We start from the raw sequence: 20900 nt of genomic DNA, 5'->3' as shown, positions 1-20900 counted from the left end.
ACTTTGTCGATCTCATTCTCTGCTGCTAGCACCCCTTCCGGTAGCACTATGGTATTGGCAATCCTTGTGCGTAGCATCTGCTCTACTGCTGATGTGCCTGCTACGCCGTAAGTGGCTACGGTTCCTTCCTGTGGGGGCCGCACCTGTAGTTCCTGCAGCTGCACCCTTAGGGCCCCCAACACAGTCTGCTGCTCTAACATGGTTTCTTGGATCGCTTCCTTGGTGACCTCACGAACTGTGTTGCCTATGTCATAGAGGTCAGCTTCCATTAACGTGATCTAGTCGATGACCAATTTGGAGGCCTTGGCCTTCTTCCGTGGATTCGATCTCTCTGTGACGCACGAGTCCCAAGAGTTGGGTGGCTACGTGCACCCATTTATCTTTGATATTGTTGATGGCATAACCCCTCTTTTTCTTCTCGAGCTTATATTTTTTCTTCATGGCTTCTGCGAGAGCCAAATCATTGCTTTCTCCTGCTATCACCGCTGGGTCCTTTTCTTTACAGGGAAGCCGAGAAAATTCTGTGGATGAGATCCGTCGTGATGGGAATAGGCTCCTCCCGTCATAAGGACCCATCATGCACTAGGCAAAGCAGCTGCCTGATGACGAAAATAGTGATGGGCATGCGGTGAAAGTGTGGTATCCACAACAGATGAAGCAATCTGGCCTTCTCCACACCGCGCATCCATTTTCATGGCTCTAATGTTGTGAGTGGCCCCTCAGTGCTCTGCTTCATGAGGCTCTCCATTTCTAAGTGTGGGAACTTCTCGCTATCCATGAGGTCCCAATCTTTGAACTTCATTGTGGGCACGCAACCCAAGTGCGAGCCCTCAAACAAAATTCCATTAGGGAGGAGCGGGGTCTGGAGTGCACTCTTTGTGGCATCCAGATCCTTTGGTATCTTGGTTTTCCCTTTTCACAGAGGGACGTACTCGAGCAATTTCGCTGCAGAGCACACCGGCTAGATGTCCTCTTCCATGTCCTCTGCTTCCTCTACCTCAGCAATGAGAGTCTGCAGGTCCTCCTCCTCGTCATCTATCTTAACAGTGACAACCTTACCCTTTTCTTTCATTGAGAGCTTACCGAACCACGGATTTCTTGGGGACATGTGGACTGGTCCCGCTGCCTGCTTATCTTTTTTCGATCTCGGCATCCGAGGTGATTTCAGGATTTCTGGTGTGACCCCAGTATCTTTGGGAACATCATGTATTGTGGGGTTATACGTGGCCTCGTTGGCGGTTCCTTCTGCAAAGCCCAAACCTCTCCTAGTAGCCACCATATTGTTTGAACTGTCTGTGGTCGTTTGCAAACTTCGGGGCTCGAATATCGCTCGGCGCTCAACACTCTGTGCTCTAATCAACTGCTCAAATCTCAAGTGAACAAGTGTTGTCTCGTGGCTAGCCCCTGGAGTTTTATAGTGCCTTTTTAATTCAAACTTGATCGTTCCCCCCAATCCTGGGCCATCAATGCTTTCTTGGCAGTAGATTGTCCCAAATCTTTCCCTTAATTCGCATCTTAAATGCCTGTCGTCCACTCTCTTTTGCCTTAAATCTGACATCCCGTCATGAACAATGACACCAATGGTCACTTCCCAGCCTTCTCGTGCGGCATCGCAGCCCCCCGTGTGCGGGCGCGAACCTTGTGACATGTTGATTCTGTGCACACCTCACTTATTGCGCACCTCCCAAACAGAGGCTTTTATAGTCTCACACTCTCTTTCAACTGCCTGGAGCGTTGAGACTATGCTTCCTATGGCTAGTCAGGTGGTTGCACCACTTGTGCGAGACTTCAACTCGCCTTCTAGTATAGTCCGCGGAAAATCCCCAATTTCCCTCGTGACAGGGCGCCGCGCATTCTATCATATGTAGTTCACTTCCCTGGTTATCGCGTTTAATGAGATGCAGTCATAGCCATGGCAGCAGAGTCATAAATTCTCAGCGACAGTCTTCTAATTCAGTGGTATGATCATCCGCACCTTGCCTTGTCATCCTTGGTTTATCGACGAGGCATGCTTGCTTGATCTCGTTTTCCAAACTCTTGACCTCGGTGTCCATCCAAATGATTTTCTTCCTTAATCATACTGGTCTTTTTCGAGTTCGCGAAGTCTAAGGTTCCCTCGCTAAATGGTTTCTTGAATCCTTATGTGTTCGACCTCGCGTAGCTGTGTGATTTCTCTGTCCTAGTCTTCGCGCACTATCACATCTACGGGAGCTATTACGTGTGGATTGCTCTTTGCATTCTTTTCAGAAATTACGGTCTCTACTCTGTTCCACACCTTTGGAATCATTTCCGCGGTCAGGGTTTTGCACATGGTCCTATAGGCCCATCGAACCACTGGTACGCACAGGTCCCAATCAGTGCGTCTCACCTGGTGAACCCTGTTCAGTACTTCGCACACCCTATCGAATGCTTCTCCATGGATAATTGGTAGCGCATGTCGCCTTTCCTACTGCTGCATTTTGTTCTGATTCTCTATTCTGGGAGTGGTGTGCGCTTGTGCGGGCTGTACAACATATGTTCGTACCCATTGGGAAAGGTGGGTGCACAAGTTGTTCTGCCCCTAGTGACTGGCTCTCATTCTGAGCTAGGGTTTTCCAAAGCGTAGGCACATTATCCTTCTGCATCCATGCCAATCCTAAAAATTTCTTTGGTGCGTACCCCACCATCGTGCATGCGTTGCGTGCAGTGCCCACCTCAGAGCACCGAACGCTGTTGTTCTGGTACTGCGCTTTCAATTTTTCTTAGGAATTCATCCACCACTGTCAACCCATCATATGTCGACAAATCCCTTGCCTCTGTTGTCACGTAGCGTAGTGATCTAACCATCATGTTGCAATTAAGCATTGTTACTTCGTGCAGCCGATTCTGTCATCACTCTATCTCTTCGTCTGAATCAGAAGTGTAGGAGCTTTCACGCTCCCATGAAATCCTTCCATCTGCAGTCAGATTCACCCAATCCTCTTTTCATGTGGTTATCTTGTAAATACAATCGAGATCGTCATCACTATCATCGTTGCGCACTGGTTTAGTGTATTGCCCTCCTTCGGCTGGATCTAACGGTACTACTACGCGTAGTGATTTTTTTCAAAGTTCATTTTGCGCTTCTTCAGATTTATGACTCTGTTCATATCGGTGGCCCAATCTATTCCTAGTAGCACGGGATAGGGATTACTGTCATCAACAATCTCTATCACTTCAAAATCGCCTACGCACTCTCACCTTTAATGTCTACTATTACCCCTTGCAATCTCCCCATGGGTAAGATCTTCTGTTGGTTCGCCATTCGTAACTGAATAGGAGACCAATGTAGTGTGGGTCTGCCCATGTGTTCCCATGTTTGTTTTGGTTGTACATTCGCATCCGATCTGAGATCCAGGATTACTTGATCCATTTCATACTCGCTGATTTGTGCAGTCAACCTCATTTCCCTTCCTGTGCGTAATGCATGCTTTACAAGTTTTGGGACCACGTGCGGTTCTCCTGACCCTGTGCACCTAGTGATAAGTTCTTGTAGTCCTCTTACTGCCTTGTTGTCGCGTAGCAGTTTCATGCATGTCTCCAGAAAGGTAGTGAGCATTGAAGGATCCATCCCCGATTCTAGTTGATCCTTACTACTTGAAGTGGAGGCCTCTGTGAAGCTCTTATTATCTTCCATTAATGTCTCCTTTTTGCGTTCTAAATCAAATTCAGGTTCCTTTGTAGGAGCCTTGCGGACCCACACACTTTCTTCAGACAACTTACCTTTATCATTGCCAGTGGTCATACCGCTCTTGAGCATCATGTTTACATTCGGGTCTTCTTCGCGCGGCTCAGACCTCATCATTTGAAAATTCTAAGTCAGAGGGGGCTAAAGTAACCCTTTTTCGCGCAGTCTTTCTATCAATGTAGGGCAGCCTTCTGCCTCATGATCAAACTGAGTATAGTACAAACATGATGTCCTTGTCAGGTTTGTACAATCGGAGGCATAGTGCCCTAGCTCTCCGTAATTTTAATAAATTAGTTGTCCACGACCCCTTCCTGGTCCCATTCCACCTCAACCTTGACCGCACCCCTGAAATCTAGCGCATGCCATTCCTACATTTGGGTCGAGGGTTCGCGTTTCAATTTGCACCCTGTAGGCAGGATTCCGATCCATCGTTAGTTTGTAGCTTCTGCAGGTGCGTTCATCATGGCCTACTGACCTGTAGAAATTACAAAACAATTGTTGGGATGTCTGCGTATACTTCTGCAATAGATGAAAATTATCCATAGTGTGCTTTCCTCCTATTTGATAGATTGCGCACCATAATGTGGGCGTCGCGCTTGGTCCTGCCTGTGCCTCAGGTCTTAATAGCATCGGCCCTCCTCCTACCAAGTAATTCGCAAACACTGGACAATGGTCCTTGTCATACCCCTGACCTTTGCATTTTATGCACCATACCTCCTCGCGCACCTTTGGCCGAGGTGTCCTGTCCTGTTTCAAACTCTGCATCTCCAAACATGGATTTTGTAGTTGTGCATGGATTTATTGGACTCCCAGACCAGGGTTTTGTATAGGGGTCTCATGCAATCTCATTGCCATCTCCAAAGCTTCGCCCTGGGTGGAAATTTTTTGTTGAGACAATGTCGTCCTTAAGTGCGGTGTTAGTGACGCTACAAATCATGCATGGCATTGTCCATCCGTCAACGTCATGTTGGCTTCACGAATCATACCCTTTAGCCTTTGGTCCAAATCCCAGGGGGTCTCGCCCGAGAGCATCGCGATCTCATTAAACCCAATGATTGATTGTGTTTCTGACTTTGGCCTGCTAAATTCCCTGTTCAGCATGGTCTGGATTTCTGCGATCCTTGTGTTTGGATGGTCATTAGAATGATTGATGTACCATGTTAATGCGCGATCCTGCAACACGCTCAACAACGTAGCCTTCTTGATATTATCGTCCATGACTCCTTGTGCTTCCCATACTGCTCTTACCACGAACCAAAATTGGTCCAGATCTTCATTCCCTACTCCTCTGAATACCAGTAGTTTGATCGCACTCACCATACTGAACTATGGTGGTGGCAGAGGTGGGGTGGGTGGAGATGGAGGTGAGGAGGGTGAGACGGGTGGCGGTGTAGGTGGAGGTGGTAAGCGCGGAATTCGCTACCTTATCAAACTGACCGCGCTTCTCGGAGAGACTTTTGCGAGCTCTTCCTCGCTTTCCCGCAAGGGGGAAATTATGGGACTGGTTTCCAATTCTTCACTACTTTTATTTTTGTAGATATTCCCACTTCGTGTAGTCCCAAACATTAATTTATTCGTATAACCCGCTTTTCACACAATAGCATCTTAATCCAAGTGTTCAAATATTTGATATACTTACCTCACGACCCTTTGAGGAAACGTCTCTCCACCTCATTGTAGCTGACGGTCGTGTCTACCACGAACTCAGTGATAAATCCTCCTATAATTCGGTTGAGCCAATGGTCCACAACTTTCACGATCTTATCTCCTAGCGTTTCTTGCCTGCGCACTAATTCTGGAGTCCACACGATTGGTTTGTCGAGCTTACACCTTCCCTAATTGTCTGCTAGCTTCACGATCCACTCATATAGCTCAAAAGGAAAGGATGTAAAGAAAATTTCATGGATTTTCATATACAAGTATTGCTCCAACCACTATTCCTTAGATACTCATAGATTTCTATTTTCCTGCGCCACGAACTCATGAATCTTCTTGTCCAACCACCCTTCAATTTATTTCTTTGTTGGATTCTAGTGGCACGACATCAAACATCCCTTATGCAAATCCCGGTCTCGGTAACAAAACCATTTGTTAGCTTGTATGGGCCTGACCCAGGTTCAGAGGTGATTTAGCCAAAAAAATCCTGGTACTATTGGCCCTTTCGGCAACAGTCCGCGGAGCACGGACTGAGGTCTCACCTGAAGTAGTATGTGAGGGTGCTAGAACCAAGTTTCCGCACCCTAAGGATGTTTGATGAGCTTCTGGTGGTTCGCGGTTTGACCCTGCGTGCATCTATTAGTCCCTCGCAACCTGTGATGCTGCCTTTGCACAACCCTACTCGGGGTGCGATCCGTATTATACCCAAGTTCCTTAATATTTAACCTGTTATTACCCGATTACTTAACTTATTTGTGTAAGACTAGTGATAATTAACAATATATGCAGTAATCATCTAAGTGTGCGCGATAAACAAAATAGTATAAATGTAAAGGAGGCAATACACAAACAAATGCACAGAATTTGGAATCAACTTCTCTTTATTAGTCTTCATTCAAGGTTACAGACTCAACACCACCCTGTGCACTCAGTTGCAGGGGTCTGTGCACTCGGCTGCGGACTCTACTAGGCCTCCGTGCACTCAGCTGGAGAGCCTCTTCCTACTACTACGACCCAATACACTTAGATTCTTACTCTATGCTCAAACAATTCATATTCATCTATTTCCTCTCTTTGCTATCTTTACAACTTAGAGCCTCGCTCTATTTATACAATCCCATGGTCTGCGGACCATGGGTAGGCCGACATGATATTGCATTACATTACAATACTTAGGGCGGACAACCCTATGACTCAACCTATACTTCGCGCTTGCAATTCGCAGAGTCTTACAATACATTTGACCAAAACATGGGCTTTGAGCCCCAAAACATGCTGTGGGGGGATTCCATGCCCAACAGTGACATTTAAAAAAAGTATTTATTTATAGATTAATTTATAAATTTAACAATTATATTAAAATGAGATTAAAATAGTCTTTTCATTTATTTTTAAACATTGTAAAGTCCATACTTCACTCTTTTTTAATTATTTTCTATTTAATATGCTTTAATTAGGTTCACCATTTATATATATTATTATTAAATTAATAATTATTTTATAATAATAATAATAATAATAATAATAATAAAATCTCAACATCAGAACAAGTTAATGATTTATGAATTTTCTTTATTTGTAAAATAAAAAATCTAATTCATTAACTATATATTTCACCTCCTTAAGTTTAAATTTAATTTTATAGCCTTTAAAAAAACCACATATTCTTAAATAATATTATATCGTATAAATTATTAGGAAAAATATTATAATTACTATGTTGTCTACATATCACAATATAAATATACTTCCAAACTACATTTTACAAGTCGGTGGGGCCATGAAGTATTACCCATGCTCCAAGTTATGATTTATTGGTGGGGCCATGAAGTATTACCCATGCTTCATGTTATGATTTATTGGTGGGTCAACACAGTTATATGAGATTTGATTTTTGACATATTTAATAAGATAACATGTGTTCTTAGGTCCATACTTTATTTAATTACATAACAATAACATGTGACAATAACATCAATACATCTGTATGTTATTCTCTAAGAGACATTGATATTGAGAATTATATATATATATATATATATATACACACACACACACGAAAAATTTTAAGGATAGAAAAATATCTTGAAGTTTAAAAACATTGGCGAATCTCACTAGTCTCTAATATGCAAACTATAAAATGTTTATTGATATATTTGTAAAATTATTCAAGTCTATAATGATTTTATATAGAGTCTCTAGATAATGTTCAAGATTTTTAAGGTAAAATAATTTTATATTGTAAAATTTGGGCGAATTATTTTTAGAAAAAATGTAACTTGGCAAATTTTTTTTTGGAAAAATCATGGAAAATTAGCCCAATTGCGAATATTAGCCACTAAAATTTTCCATGTATATATATATATATATATATATATATATATATATTTTTTTTTTCTTTTTTTTTTTCTTTTCCCTTTTCTTTAATATAACTCCATTGGGTGGAAACCTATTTATAGTTATCACACCAAGGGCCAATTTCACACTACAATATTCAATCTACCCGGATCACTCATACTCAATAAATTTAATGATATAGTCAACTACTACCTAACACTTGTTTATTTAAAATATCAAAAATATATTCAAAAGCAAGCATTTATAGACGGCCCACACACACATATGGGTTGGATTTGAAATTGTTGAATATTTTAATGTCTCACAAACAATGGAATGGATCTATTATCCATTAAAATGGAATGGATTTAGTTATTTGAACATATTTATCTTTTTATCACAAATCTATTTAAGCGAGTTTACTTATTACAATGGGATATTGAGTAGATTTATTATTTGTTGAGCAAGCATCCTCCAACTTAAGGCTTCGAGCATTGTTGTACTTCTCGTTTCTTTTGGAATAATGTAATTTCTTTTGGAATAATGTAATTGTTGAAGTGTGTCACTCTTTTTTATCTATTTGTTTCTTTCTAAAATAATTTTCTTCTTTATCTATTTCAAGTTTCTATAAGGATGAATAATATTTCGGAAAAACTAATATTGGGACATTAAGGAAGAACTTTTAAATGAACCCTAGTATATCTATGTGATTATCTAGATTTAAAAATTAACATGATCATAACACATAGAAAATGATAAAAGAAAAGGATAATAAGTTTCAAAATAATGTGTTGAACTCAATATCTAAAATTCACATTTCCATGGACAATGTACAAGTAAAATCCAATTAATTTTGGGAAAAGAAAAAAAGAAAATTAAACCAACAAATAGAGAAATAAGAAGAAATTAAAAAAAATGAGTTACAAAACTAAAGAAACATTTGCAAGAATTGATAAAAAGTCTTCTAACTCTGGTCATATTACCTCACAAGAGCATCAAAGTTAAGGAGCTTGGGGAGATTATTTTTCCTCATTGGTTGCAAAGCTAAATATTGACATCCAACCAACCAAGGAGGAAACAAACAACCTTCTTAAATTCAAGCATGAGTGCAACACCATGAGCTCTAATATTTAAACCTTATCATATGCTAGCTAGATGAGAAAACTCATGAGGATGTCCTAATTGAGTCATTAGACATTCTACAAAATAACTAAAAAATTGAAAATACAAGTTTTTTTAAACAATAAGAATATGTTTATCCAAGAATATGAATGACACCAATCGATAAACAACTTGTCAAGGGTGGTGGTGGCTATGATGGAGTTGTCAAGCAGAAGAAGTGAAATGATAGAGAAAGAGAAGGAAGCAAAGTTTGAATTGTTGGAGAAGAAATGTGAAAGGTTGCAGAGTAAATTGGACAAAAAGATGGAAATCATGGAGATAGATATTATAGTTATGAAGCTCAAAATGAGTGGAATGGAAACACCCACCAACAACGAGCTTGATTTCAAGAAAAAATACTTGGAATCTAGCAAAGAAAAATCAAATACAGAGGTTTGAGGACCGATTGAGGATGGAGAAAGCATACACAATGCAGTGGAGAAAATTTTGTGAACAACAGTATAATTTGGGCCATCTAGTTCTTATTAAATCTCAAGCTCTAATGAATGTTTTGCTGTTGGACCCCTAATCCTCAATGGGTTAGTGTGGAAGCCGAATGGACAAAAGGAGTCCAAGAGACCTTGGGATGTGAAACCCAACGGTCACAACAATGTACTATAAATGTATATCAGTTGTTAATAAAAATGTATTGTCATGTTTTATCTTTCATATTTCTCTTGCTGTCCATGTGTGTTTAACATGGTATCGGAGCTGGTACGTTCATAACCTTCTCAATATTGTGTAAGCCACTTGTTTTTGTGGCCTGTGTAAACCAACGCTTCTATGTCTTAATGAAGCTTGTGGGTTTGTGATCATTTGTTAGGATAAATTCATATTGCTCATTGAGATTGAAGTCTGAGTGTAGTTCATGGGAATACAAAAAGTTTCTCATCTATGTCTCTCTGCGTAATTCACATTTGTTTTTTCCTTCTCTCAGATAAATATAAAAAATGGTGTTTTTAACTCCTTTCTGACGACTATATTCCCAGTTGCACATCGCTTATACATCTCTCTGTACATTGACTGTTGCACCACCTATGTGTAACTCTGAAATGTCTTCACTTATGCATCTCTGTGTGTTGAAACCTTGATGGTCATGGTATGCGTCGAACTCCTGTTACAAACCCTGAATTGAAGGTTGTGCACTTTGGAACTCTCTCTCATTTGCTAGTAGTAACATCTAACGAATTGGGTGGCCATAGCAGCTACGTGATCCTGAAGCTCGTCTTGAAGATGTATATCTAGAATATGCTTGACTCAATGTAATATTACAGTCATAATGGAGACTGTATAGTCAAAAGCAGTCTTGTAGAGCATTGATTCAGAAATATAAACAGTAATAACCCATCCTCCTGGTACATCTACTCTCCAACCGGTAATATCGATGATGGAGCAGTCATTTGCGGAATTCACAATAACATTCAAGATGGAAAACTGGTAAGTCTGTAGTGTGGCGTGAGTGCTGGTTCATTGGTTCAACTATGCGTTTCATATCTGTGTTGATTGATTTGCATGAAATGTTACTTTCAATTATGCGTACAGAAATCTTGGGAAATCAATGCACCCAAATTTGAGGCACATGTTGCACTGCCAGCCACTCCATATTCAAAATGTTGCATACGCAGACCTCATACGTTAACACTGTCTCCATAATAACACTGTCTCCATACTGCCATTTCTAGCTCTGAAATTTATACTGGTATCGTTGCAGTTACGCTATTGCATTGGTTAACAACTGTTTTTTGTAACATATGGCCTGACATGCTATACATGTTATTCCACTGCGCGCATACCTTAGTCCTCCCTCTGTCACGCTGCCTCCATATCACCGTGGGATTCAGTGTTTAATAGATTGCTTTTAAAGTGTCGATATATTTCTATATGTTACTCCATTCATCCATTAACTGGCATTGAATGATATCCCACATACCGGGACTGTCAGTGTTGGATTCCTTTTCGAAAAAAAAAAAACTTGACGAATTATTTTGAAGAAGAGTAATGGATATCTGAACCATTTGTTTTGGGAGGTTGTGTATCCACCGGAATGTTCCATAATTGGCAGCCATTAGTATTCTCCAGCAATGAAGATAAAGTAATGATAGATTTCGTGTAACGTAATCGACAGGATTGATAAGAGTTACATGCTTCTACAATTACGAAAACTGTCGTGGCATCCGCTAGCACTCCACTGCAAGGTTGAATTCAATACAAAGGTCACAATTCACGAATCACTGTGATAAGACAGCAATGGTATCAACCACTCACTATAATATAACTCAGCATCGACACTAGGTGCGTTGAATGGCCGGTTCATTACCACTGTTTCTGGTTGCGATGAAAGGTGCGAATACAATGTTAAATAGTTCTCCTGGCTATACGTTGTAATTTTGAAGACTCTGCATGATTGGAAGGCTCTTGAAAGGTCATACTATGTCGAAGTTGAAACAGTGAGTGCGCAGTCAAATCTGGAGGGGCATTTCAAGAAGGCTTATTGTCTTTGTAGTTGCTGTGGTGGAAGAAAATTTCAATGTATTGGGAATGATGCAGCGAAAGCAACTACACTTTCGTATAACACTTTCCATTTAATTCCTGAGTGCCAGCATTGATAAGTCTCATAAATTCATCTTCATTCAACGCTCGATGACTAAAACTGTCCATGACACCATTTGCTGGAGGTGTCATGTTGCGGTAAGACGGCGCAGGCATAACAACATATTCTCTGGTGTGCAAATTCTTGAAGTTGGGGGTGTTGTCTCTCTCAGTAGCGTTTGTAATTGCGAGTCTGCGGCTCCTGCCATTTGATTCCAGTTCCTAGTATTCACATCCTTTACCTATTAAATTTTGGCGGCAACAGAGTAATTATAAGGATGCATAGCATATAGTTTTTTGGTTTTACATTTGAAAGCGGAAAGGAGAATGCTTTTTGGTTTTAAATTTGAAAGCAGAAAGGGGTAATGCAAGATCCCTAGGCGACCTCTTGCATCTGCTTTCTCAAGCGCTCTGCATCTGAATCGGTGCACCCCCATAAGCAACGACAACCTTGACACCAGTTTGATAAGAAAACTTTTTAGCTTCTTCGTGTATTTGACATGATAATTCTCTTGTTGGAGAAAGAATAAGTGCCAGCGGCAATGCTGTCCGTGCCCCGCGGAGACGCTGAGGAATCTGACCCCTCATAATTCCTGCAATTATAGGGAAACAGAAGGCTGCAGTTTTACCGGAACCCGTCTGCGCACACGCCATGAGATCCCATCCTGCAAACCGCTGCACAGGAGTCGGCTTGACAAATCACTGCATTAAAGATACATTGTTGATCGTTTAAGAATTTTCCTGATTCTAACACTGGGTGAAGGCTCTACTAAGACTATTGACAAATTTCATTTGCAAAGAAAGTCAAAGATTGACTCTCTTTTTCACAGTGTGAGTAGTTTGAATAATTTGAAAAGTACGTTAAAGTAGCGAGTCATTTGCTACATTGAAATTGGTACAGTGTTGTCTGCTACAGTGACTTGGTGATATTGGTATCTTGCTACTCATCTAATAGTTGCAATTATTTATCATTTTATAGACCAATTTGTAGCTGAAGATAGCATCACTTCTCTGATTATATTGGTCTAAAATGGATAGAATAGATGATCTATTGAAACTACTGAATAATTTAATACTTTCCACTGTTGATGAGATGGTTAAGATCAACAAAACCTCTCTTTCCAATATTAAAATTTGTCTCCAAAATGCACATGAGAATATTGAGTTTTTACAGCTTGAGACAAAGCTACAGCAGGAAGAATTACAACAGTGGAGTCATCATTCTGAAGTTGTTTCTGTTCAGAAGATTGAAACAGACTCCCATAAACAACAAGTCAATAATGTTATATTTCATTCAGATCCAGTACCCAATAAAGTAGCAGTTGTACATGCACATGCAGAAACTTAGTCTGCAATTCCCAAGCCCATCATCAGACCTTGGGAACAGCTTGTCCACAACAAGCACTGAACTGGGCTTGGATATGACAAGGACTTGTCCTTTCATATTCCAGACTACTCAAAGCTCATTCAGTTTCAGAGTGCTGGATTCATTCATGACAGTTCACCTGCTCCTCATGACATTTCACCTCTAGCTGTTCCAGATTTTGCCCCTCTTCCACAACAACAATAGCAACAACAAAAACATATTGTGAAATGCCAACACTGTGACCGAGTTGGCTATTTGAAAGATCACTGTTTTGATCTTCATCCATGTAAGCATTGTCATAAAACCACCCATTCTTCACACAGATGCTTCAAAAACAAACGTCCTGCAAGAACAAAGATTCATCTTGGATGGATCACTTCTTGGCAATGGGCATCAATAGCCAAGAAGATATTCCAAACACATGTCAGAACTTGTTCCAGAGTATTGAATAGTCTTGTAGTTGAGTTTTCTCCATCGTCTGACCTTGTATCTGACAGGGGGGAAATGATGGTCATCTACAAGCTTCAAAGTCACATCAAGCGAGCTTGAGCCACAACCTGCCACACCAGTTTCAGAGTTGTAGCCAGAAACAAAGATGCCCTTGAACATGCCTTTAGTTGGAAATCTGGGACACGTCCTCTAGTAGAAGACTTCAAATTCTTGCTAGTTTCGGAAGAATTCCAGGAACAAAATTGAGAACACTTCCCCTAGCAGAAGACTCCAGCTTCTTGCCAGTTTTGGAAGAGTTCCAGTAATTGCATTAAGCATTCCAGAGTTGTTGGTCATCCTCAAACCATCACAGGTTGAGACTTCCCTTTTCAGGTTGAAGTTCTCCCTTTTATGCGGGGTGAGACCTTCCTTTATTGGTTGAAGGTTTCCCTCTTCAAAACAATAGGAGCACTTCCTCTAGCAGAAGACTTCAACTTCTTGCCAGTTTTGGAAGGGTTCCGGGAACTGCACTAAGCGTTCAGTATTGGTGGTCATCCTTAAACCACCGCCCCATATACCAACATTTTAGAAAGCAAATTCAGCCTAGTGCTGCCATGCATTTTTGCACATTTTGTATTACATCTCTCTTCTTGGACTCATACATAACCCTTCAGATTAAGGGGGGGAATGTTGGACACCTAATCCTCAATGGGTTAGTGTGGAAGCCGAATGGACAAAAGGAGTCCAAGAGACCTTGGGATGTGAAACCCAACGGTCACAACAATGTACTATAAATGTATATCAGTTGTTAATAAAAATGTATTGTCATGTTTTATCTTTCATATTTCTCTTGCTGTCTATGTGTGTTTAACATTTGCAAATATGTTTTTATTTAAGAGTTTTTTTGTAGAGTCTATGGCAGATTTCAATGTAGAATAGTTAAGAGAACCCACAGAGGCAAGAAAAAACTTTTATTGATGTACTGGAACAATGAGGCATCTGAAAACAATGAAAAATGTAAAAGGTTATCACCTTTTTTCTTGCTCTCTTTTAATGAAAAATGATAATTGTTTCATTAAAAAAACACATTTAACTTGATTTCTTCATTTACTACAAAGATGCAATTTTCTTTTCCATGCATTACTTTGCTCCTTTCAACTTTACCTTCTGTAATAACCCTAAAATTACAATTGATCACATTTTCAAAAACTTAGAGAATAATATTGCTACGTAGAAAGCTAAATGGAATATTCTTCTTAGATACTTTAGTTTTAGGAACGACAAGGTTCAATCCAATATTCCAACTCATAGTTCTAATCTGAATAATTTATGAATAGAACATTATTCTAGTCTAATCTTAAATACAAAAGAAGCTCTAAATATATCAAAACAAATTCATATGGCAATGAGCTTCTTAAGATGAATTTCTACCATGACTAACAATTCATAATGGGTTGGACTATTGGCATGGCTCTCACCTTATGGTATGCATTCAAGGGAATGGTAGAAGTGTTATTGATGTTGGGCTTAAGGCACTTAATTTACATGATACAAAATGTCCAAATACAGAGTCAACTATACATCTAAACTAGACGATAAGATCAATTAACATAAACCTTTAAAGGTCATGAAATAACTTAAAGATCATAAAATAAATAATGGAAAACAATAACGAATTACACAACAAATAGAAATTTTACCCTATAAACCCTTAACTAGGAAAACTAGCTAACCTTTGAGCTCTACCACTCTTATATTCTTAATTAAATACTACAACTAGTCTACAATGAATGTCAACCTTAGTCCACACCTAAGATTAATTCATTCATACATAGCCCAATCTCTATTGATCATGAAATTATCATGATCTTTTTGCTTTCAACATCTCTCATCTTCCTTACATCATGCTCTATTTATATGCATAGGAAAACTATAATTTAAAGCATATTGAATTAATACAGGTGGCTAAATGTAATTTGCTAAGATCCTAGGAATCTCGAGATTCATAATTTTTTCCCAACTGTAGTAAGTTCCATTTCGATTATGAGTTGATCACCAATCTAGATTGTGTACTTACACTTGACTATGATTCCTTAGATTTCTCCAGTTAACTATCAACTTCCATCGACTAATCGACTACCCATTAAATATGCATTAAATTTGACTAAGATAAATTCTTTTGACTTGACCATCGACTAACTCAACTGTCAAGTTTTATTCCCTAGTTGATTTTCCCTAACCAAATTTTTTGAGGTTTATTCCTAGTCATCTTTTGTAACTAGACCATTGACTAACTAAACTCTAGTCAAATAATATTACCAGCAAAGAGTACAACACCTCAACATTGTCCCAATTGTTGTCTTCTTTGCATGAACAATTAATACCATGCTTTTAATGGACCAAGGAACCCAGGCCCAACTCCTCTCTACACTAAGAGAATTTTCCAGCACTCACCATATTTATTAGAAAGTTGCAACATTCATTTCCATGTTTACTTTTTCTAGCCACACCTTTTACTTTCCACCATGTCTCTAATAAATGGCACTTTAAATATTTTATGTTTTTTCCTTGACTTATAAGCCAGGTTCTTTACCAAGAAGATTACACTTTGTTGCTTGTTGAGAAAACCGAATCTATAAACATAGTTGTCACAACCATATTTCTTCCTTTCTTGAATGAGTAGCTTCCATGTATTTAGCCTCTATCATCGATACCGTGATTCATTGTTAGTTACTCATCTAGATAATAGCTCCATGGAACAACCTAAACATATATATGGTAGTCGACCTTCTTTTGTCTAGACCACTGACCCATTCAACATTGACAAATCCTCATATAATTACTTCGCTGTTATCCTCAAGTACTTCATGGTAGAAATCACATGAACACTCATGTCAAGAAAATACTGAAATACACTTTTGACAACAAACTAATGCTCTTTTCTAGTTGTTGTCATGTATTTGCTTGATACTCCCATAGCATGAGAAATATTCAATAAAATGTAGACCATTGTATACACAAACTACATACAACACTTGTATATGGAACACGAGCCATGTCCTCTCTTTATTCATGTGTATTTGGACATTGTTCAATATTTAGTCTTTCCCCAACAAGAACTAGTACCATCATCACTTTACACTACATGTTGAAATGCTTTAGAATTGTTTTAATGTACTTCCTTTGATTTATATATCCAAATTTTCCTAACTGCACAGTCTCTCCGGATCTCCATTCCAATAATGAAATGCACAAAACCGAGATCATTCATGTATAATTTGGAGGATAGTTGCATCTTCACCTTCTTGATTGCACCCATGTTGTCTCTAATAACCAACATGTCATTGAAATATAGCATTAAAAATATGAAAATCTTGCCCTCTGTCTTGAGATATACACAATGATTATCTTGGCTTCTTACAAATCCCAATCCTTGAATGTATGTATTGAACTTTTAGTAACACATATTGGGTGACTATTTTAGACCATAAAGGGACTTCCTTATCTTACATATCAAATTATCCTTACCCTTTACTACAAATCCTTCAAGATGTTTCATGTAGGTTTTATCTTCCAAATCACCATGTAGAAATGATGTCTTTACATCCATTTTCTCTTTTTACAAATAAAATGTTGTAGTTAGAGACATCAATACTCTAATGGAAGTTAATTTTGTAACATGGTAAAATATCTCACCAAAGTAAATTCCTTGGACTTGGGAATAACCTAACACCATAAGTTGAGCCTTTTACTTCTCAACCTTACCTATTGTGCTCAAATTTTTCTTTAACACCCACTTGCAACCAACAAGCTTCCTTCCATTAGGAAATTTGACTAGATTCCATGACTATTTATTGAGAAAAAATACATTTCTTCCCTCATGGATTTCAACCATATTTTACCCTCTATCAAGTTGATTACCTCCCATTCCCATTGAATTTTTCAAAGAACCTGAGCCATCCTACTTTTTGCAACTGTTCTCTGAATCTCGGGTATGCTTGAAGGAACTTGACTCCATTTGGTTATGATCGGATGATGATACCCATGGTGGAGAGAAGTCTTGGTCCTGAACTGTTTCCTTTTGACATAAGTAATGGAGGGTTGACACAAAGGAGATGAGAAAACTTGAATGGTGAGGGTTACAGAATGGAGTGAAATGGAATGAGATGGATTAGAATGATTACGGAGTAAGGTGCTCGTCGAGTATTTGATTTGTGATAGGACTGAACCTTCTCATATAATTACACATGATTTTTAGATCTGCTTTCGTAGGATCAATAAGATGTATATGATTTCAAATAGATTTGATGTGACCAGTTAAGTAATAATGATGGAATGGGGTTGTAACAATTATAACAATGGGATATAATTTTTAGGTAGTTTATAAGGTCTTTTAATAACTCAAACTTTTTAATAAAATCATCCAATGAATTAAAATCTAATTCCCTTGTATGAAAATAATTCAACATCCTACATACCTTTGTTGTGGAACCTTTCATGTTCCTTTGTTGTGGATTCTCTGAATATGAAGTATTTATCTTGTTTTGTCTGTAGAAATTTGACTCAGTTGCAGAATTGAAGATTAGTTGCAAAATGACATTAATTCTATTGTTGCTTATTTTTTGAGATTTATTGTTCGACTAGAGGAAGATTCTTTATTCGTATTGTTGCTTTAATGATCATTAAAGAAGGTTGGTCTTCATAAGTGTTTCTTACCACTTGAAAACTTATTAGAAAAAGAGGGATACAAATAAATAGGGAAAAGATAAGGGAATTATGAAAGTCTAAACCACCAAGAACCCTTGGTTTTCGGTTAAGATTTTCTGTATAAGCATGCCAACATTGTCAATTTTCATGATTATACTTTTATTTCTTATTTTATTTTATTTATTTTTCTTTTTAGATGATAGATAGAATTAAAATTGAGTTGGGGAATGAGGAGAATGATCTCCTTGCTTAACCAACTTAAATTTAGAATTTCTTGCAAATATTTGAGAGAATCGTTGACCTGTACTTCATAAAACACTGTCATGATTTCAATTTAACACCTTCCTTCACCTACATTAATCATAGATGGTCATCTCCTTATCATTTCTTTTCCTTCCTCCTACATTTATTCCCTATCCTTCTCACTCTTCTCTGTGAATTTTGTCCTGAAGATGAGTCTTGGTTTAGACTCGAAACATCGACATAAAAATGAAAACTGTGGAGTTATTTCCAAAAAAACATTCTCAAAACTCTTCCTTTGTTAGTGGTTTATGATAGAATCTTAATATATGACCATTAATAAGGAAGTTAACTTGTTCATCATCAATAGTTTTGATCCTGAATGCTCCATTTTCATAAACAATATCTATCTCATAAGGATCAAGCCAATGAGTTCGAAACTTTTCTTGAGAATCTATGAATTTGGAATAAAAAAGAAGAGTCCAGTCACTTGGCTTGAAGTTTTTAGTTTTGATAATTATTTCATGTCATATTATTCTTTGATGTTGAACTATGTTTGTTCTTTGGATAGCATCTTGCAGGATCTCATCTAGCTCATTAAATTGTGCTAGTCTTTGATTTTGAGCTTTTGATAGATCAAGGCCCAATTTAGCAACTGTTATAAAGGTCTCCACTTGGAACTTAATCGGAAGCAAAACTTGTTGCCCATAGACAAGCCCATAAGGAGTATGTCCAGGTGTATTTCTCCATGTGGTTCATTATGCCCATAGTGCTTCTGGAAGCTCTTTTGCCCAATCTTTCCTATGCAAATGCATAGTCTTGGTTAGAATTGCTTCAAGTACATTGTTGGTGGATTCCACTTATCCATTGGATTATGGATGAAATGGAGTAGAATTTCGATGCTTGATTTTATATTGCTCCATGATCTTTTGCACCAACTTGGATGTGAATTGAGTACCTTGATCTATTACAATTTCTCTTGGAACACCAAAACGAGTAAATATATCCTCAAAACAAAATGTAACTATAGCATTTTCAGTTGCAAATAAAAGAGGTTTAGCTTCTACCCATTTTGTAACATAATATGTACAAAGAAGTATGTACCTTTTCTGTTTAGATGGAGGATTTATTGGTCCAACAAAATATAGAGCCAATTTTTCAAAAGGTTCTACAAGTACATGTGGTTGTAGAGGAATTTCATATGATGGAATAGGCTTCCCCATTCTTTGAAAACTATCACATATTTTGACATATTCTTTGACATCCTTAAAAATAGATGGCCAATAATATCCCAAAGAAGGATCTTGTAAGCAGTTATGTTTTCAACAAAATGTCCTCCACATGGCTCATCATGACAAGATTTCAATATTTTTGGTACTTCATCTCCTCAAACTGACCTTCGGATAATCAAATCAGGTCTAGTTTTATATAATTTTCCATCACCCAAGAATAAGGTGAATTGGTTTTGATAAATTTTTGTTTTTCCTTGGCTGATAGTTGTGGGGGTAATTTTCCTATAGCTAAATAATTGGCAATATCTGCAAACCAAGGTGTTTTATTAAATATTGCAAAAAGATGCTCATCAAAAAAATTATCTTTTACATGAACATCATCATTATTATTCTGCATTTTAGAAATAAAATCGGCAACTATATTTTCTTTTGCTAGTCTATCAAGAATAGTAATGTTGAATTCTTGTAATAATAACAACTAGCTTGTAATTCTACCATTATTAATTGGTTTGTTCATTAAATATCTAATATAAGAATGATTTGTATGAATGAAAGCTTCATAACTGGTGATGTAATGATGAAGCTTATTAATGGCATACACAACAACTAGAAACTCCTTTTCTGTTACAGTGTAATTTAACTCTATTGGAGTCAATTTTTTTCTTGTACAACAAATAACATAACGCATTAAATATTTTTATCCCAACAAAAATACTAAAATTATATCTGAAGCATCAGTAGAAATATGGAAAGGGAGAGACCAATTAGGTCCTCTTCAAATTGGTGCTTCAGTAATCTTTTGTTTCAATGTTGGAAATGATTTTTGACAGTTAGAATTATGATACAAATTCACAATATTTTGTAAGAAGTTTAAAAAGTGGAGAGCCTATTTTTGTAAAATTTTCTATGAATCTTCTATAATATCTAGTAAATCTGAGAAAACTTCTAACATCCCTTTGACAAACAGGAATTGAAATTTTAGAAATTACTTCTAGTTTATATGTATCCACTTTAATTCCATCACTTGAAATATGGTGGCCTAAAACAATCCCTTCATTGAACATCAAAGAATACTTTTCATGGCTTAATGAAAGGTTTGCTTTTTTACATCTAATAAGAAAAAAAATCTAAATTTTCAATAGCTTCCTCAAAATTATCTCCATATACAATAAATTCATCCATGTAAACTTCCACACAATCATGAATTAGATCAGAAAATATACCTAAAACTTCTCTTTGAAATGTGGCAGATGCATTACATAATCCAAAGGGAGGTACCCTATAGGCATATGTTTCCCATGTACATGTGAAAGTAGTCTTTATCTTGATCTTATGGTGCTATTTGGATTTGATTATATCCACTAAAACCATCTAGAAATAATACAATATTTCTTCCCTGCCAAGGTATCTAGTACTTGATCTATAAAAGGTAGTGGAAAATGATCTTCAAAGTAGCTTTGTTTAATTCCCTGTAGTC

The sequence above is a fragment of the Pinus tabuliformis genome, chromosome Q, assembly GCF_031772625.1.
Source record: "Pinus tabuliformis cultivar Carrire ecotype Pingquan chromosome Q, CPIR1, whole genome shotgun sequence".
Classification (NCBI taxonomy): domain Eukaryota; kingdom Viridiplantae; phylum Streptophyta; class Pinopsida; order Pinales; family Pinaceae; genus Pinus; species Pinus tabuliformis.
This window is presented reverse-complemented; position numbering follows the sequence as displayed.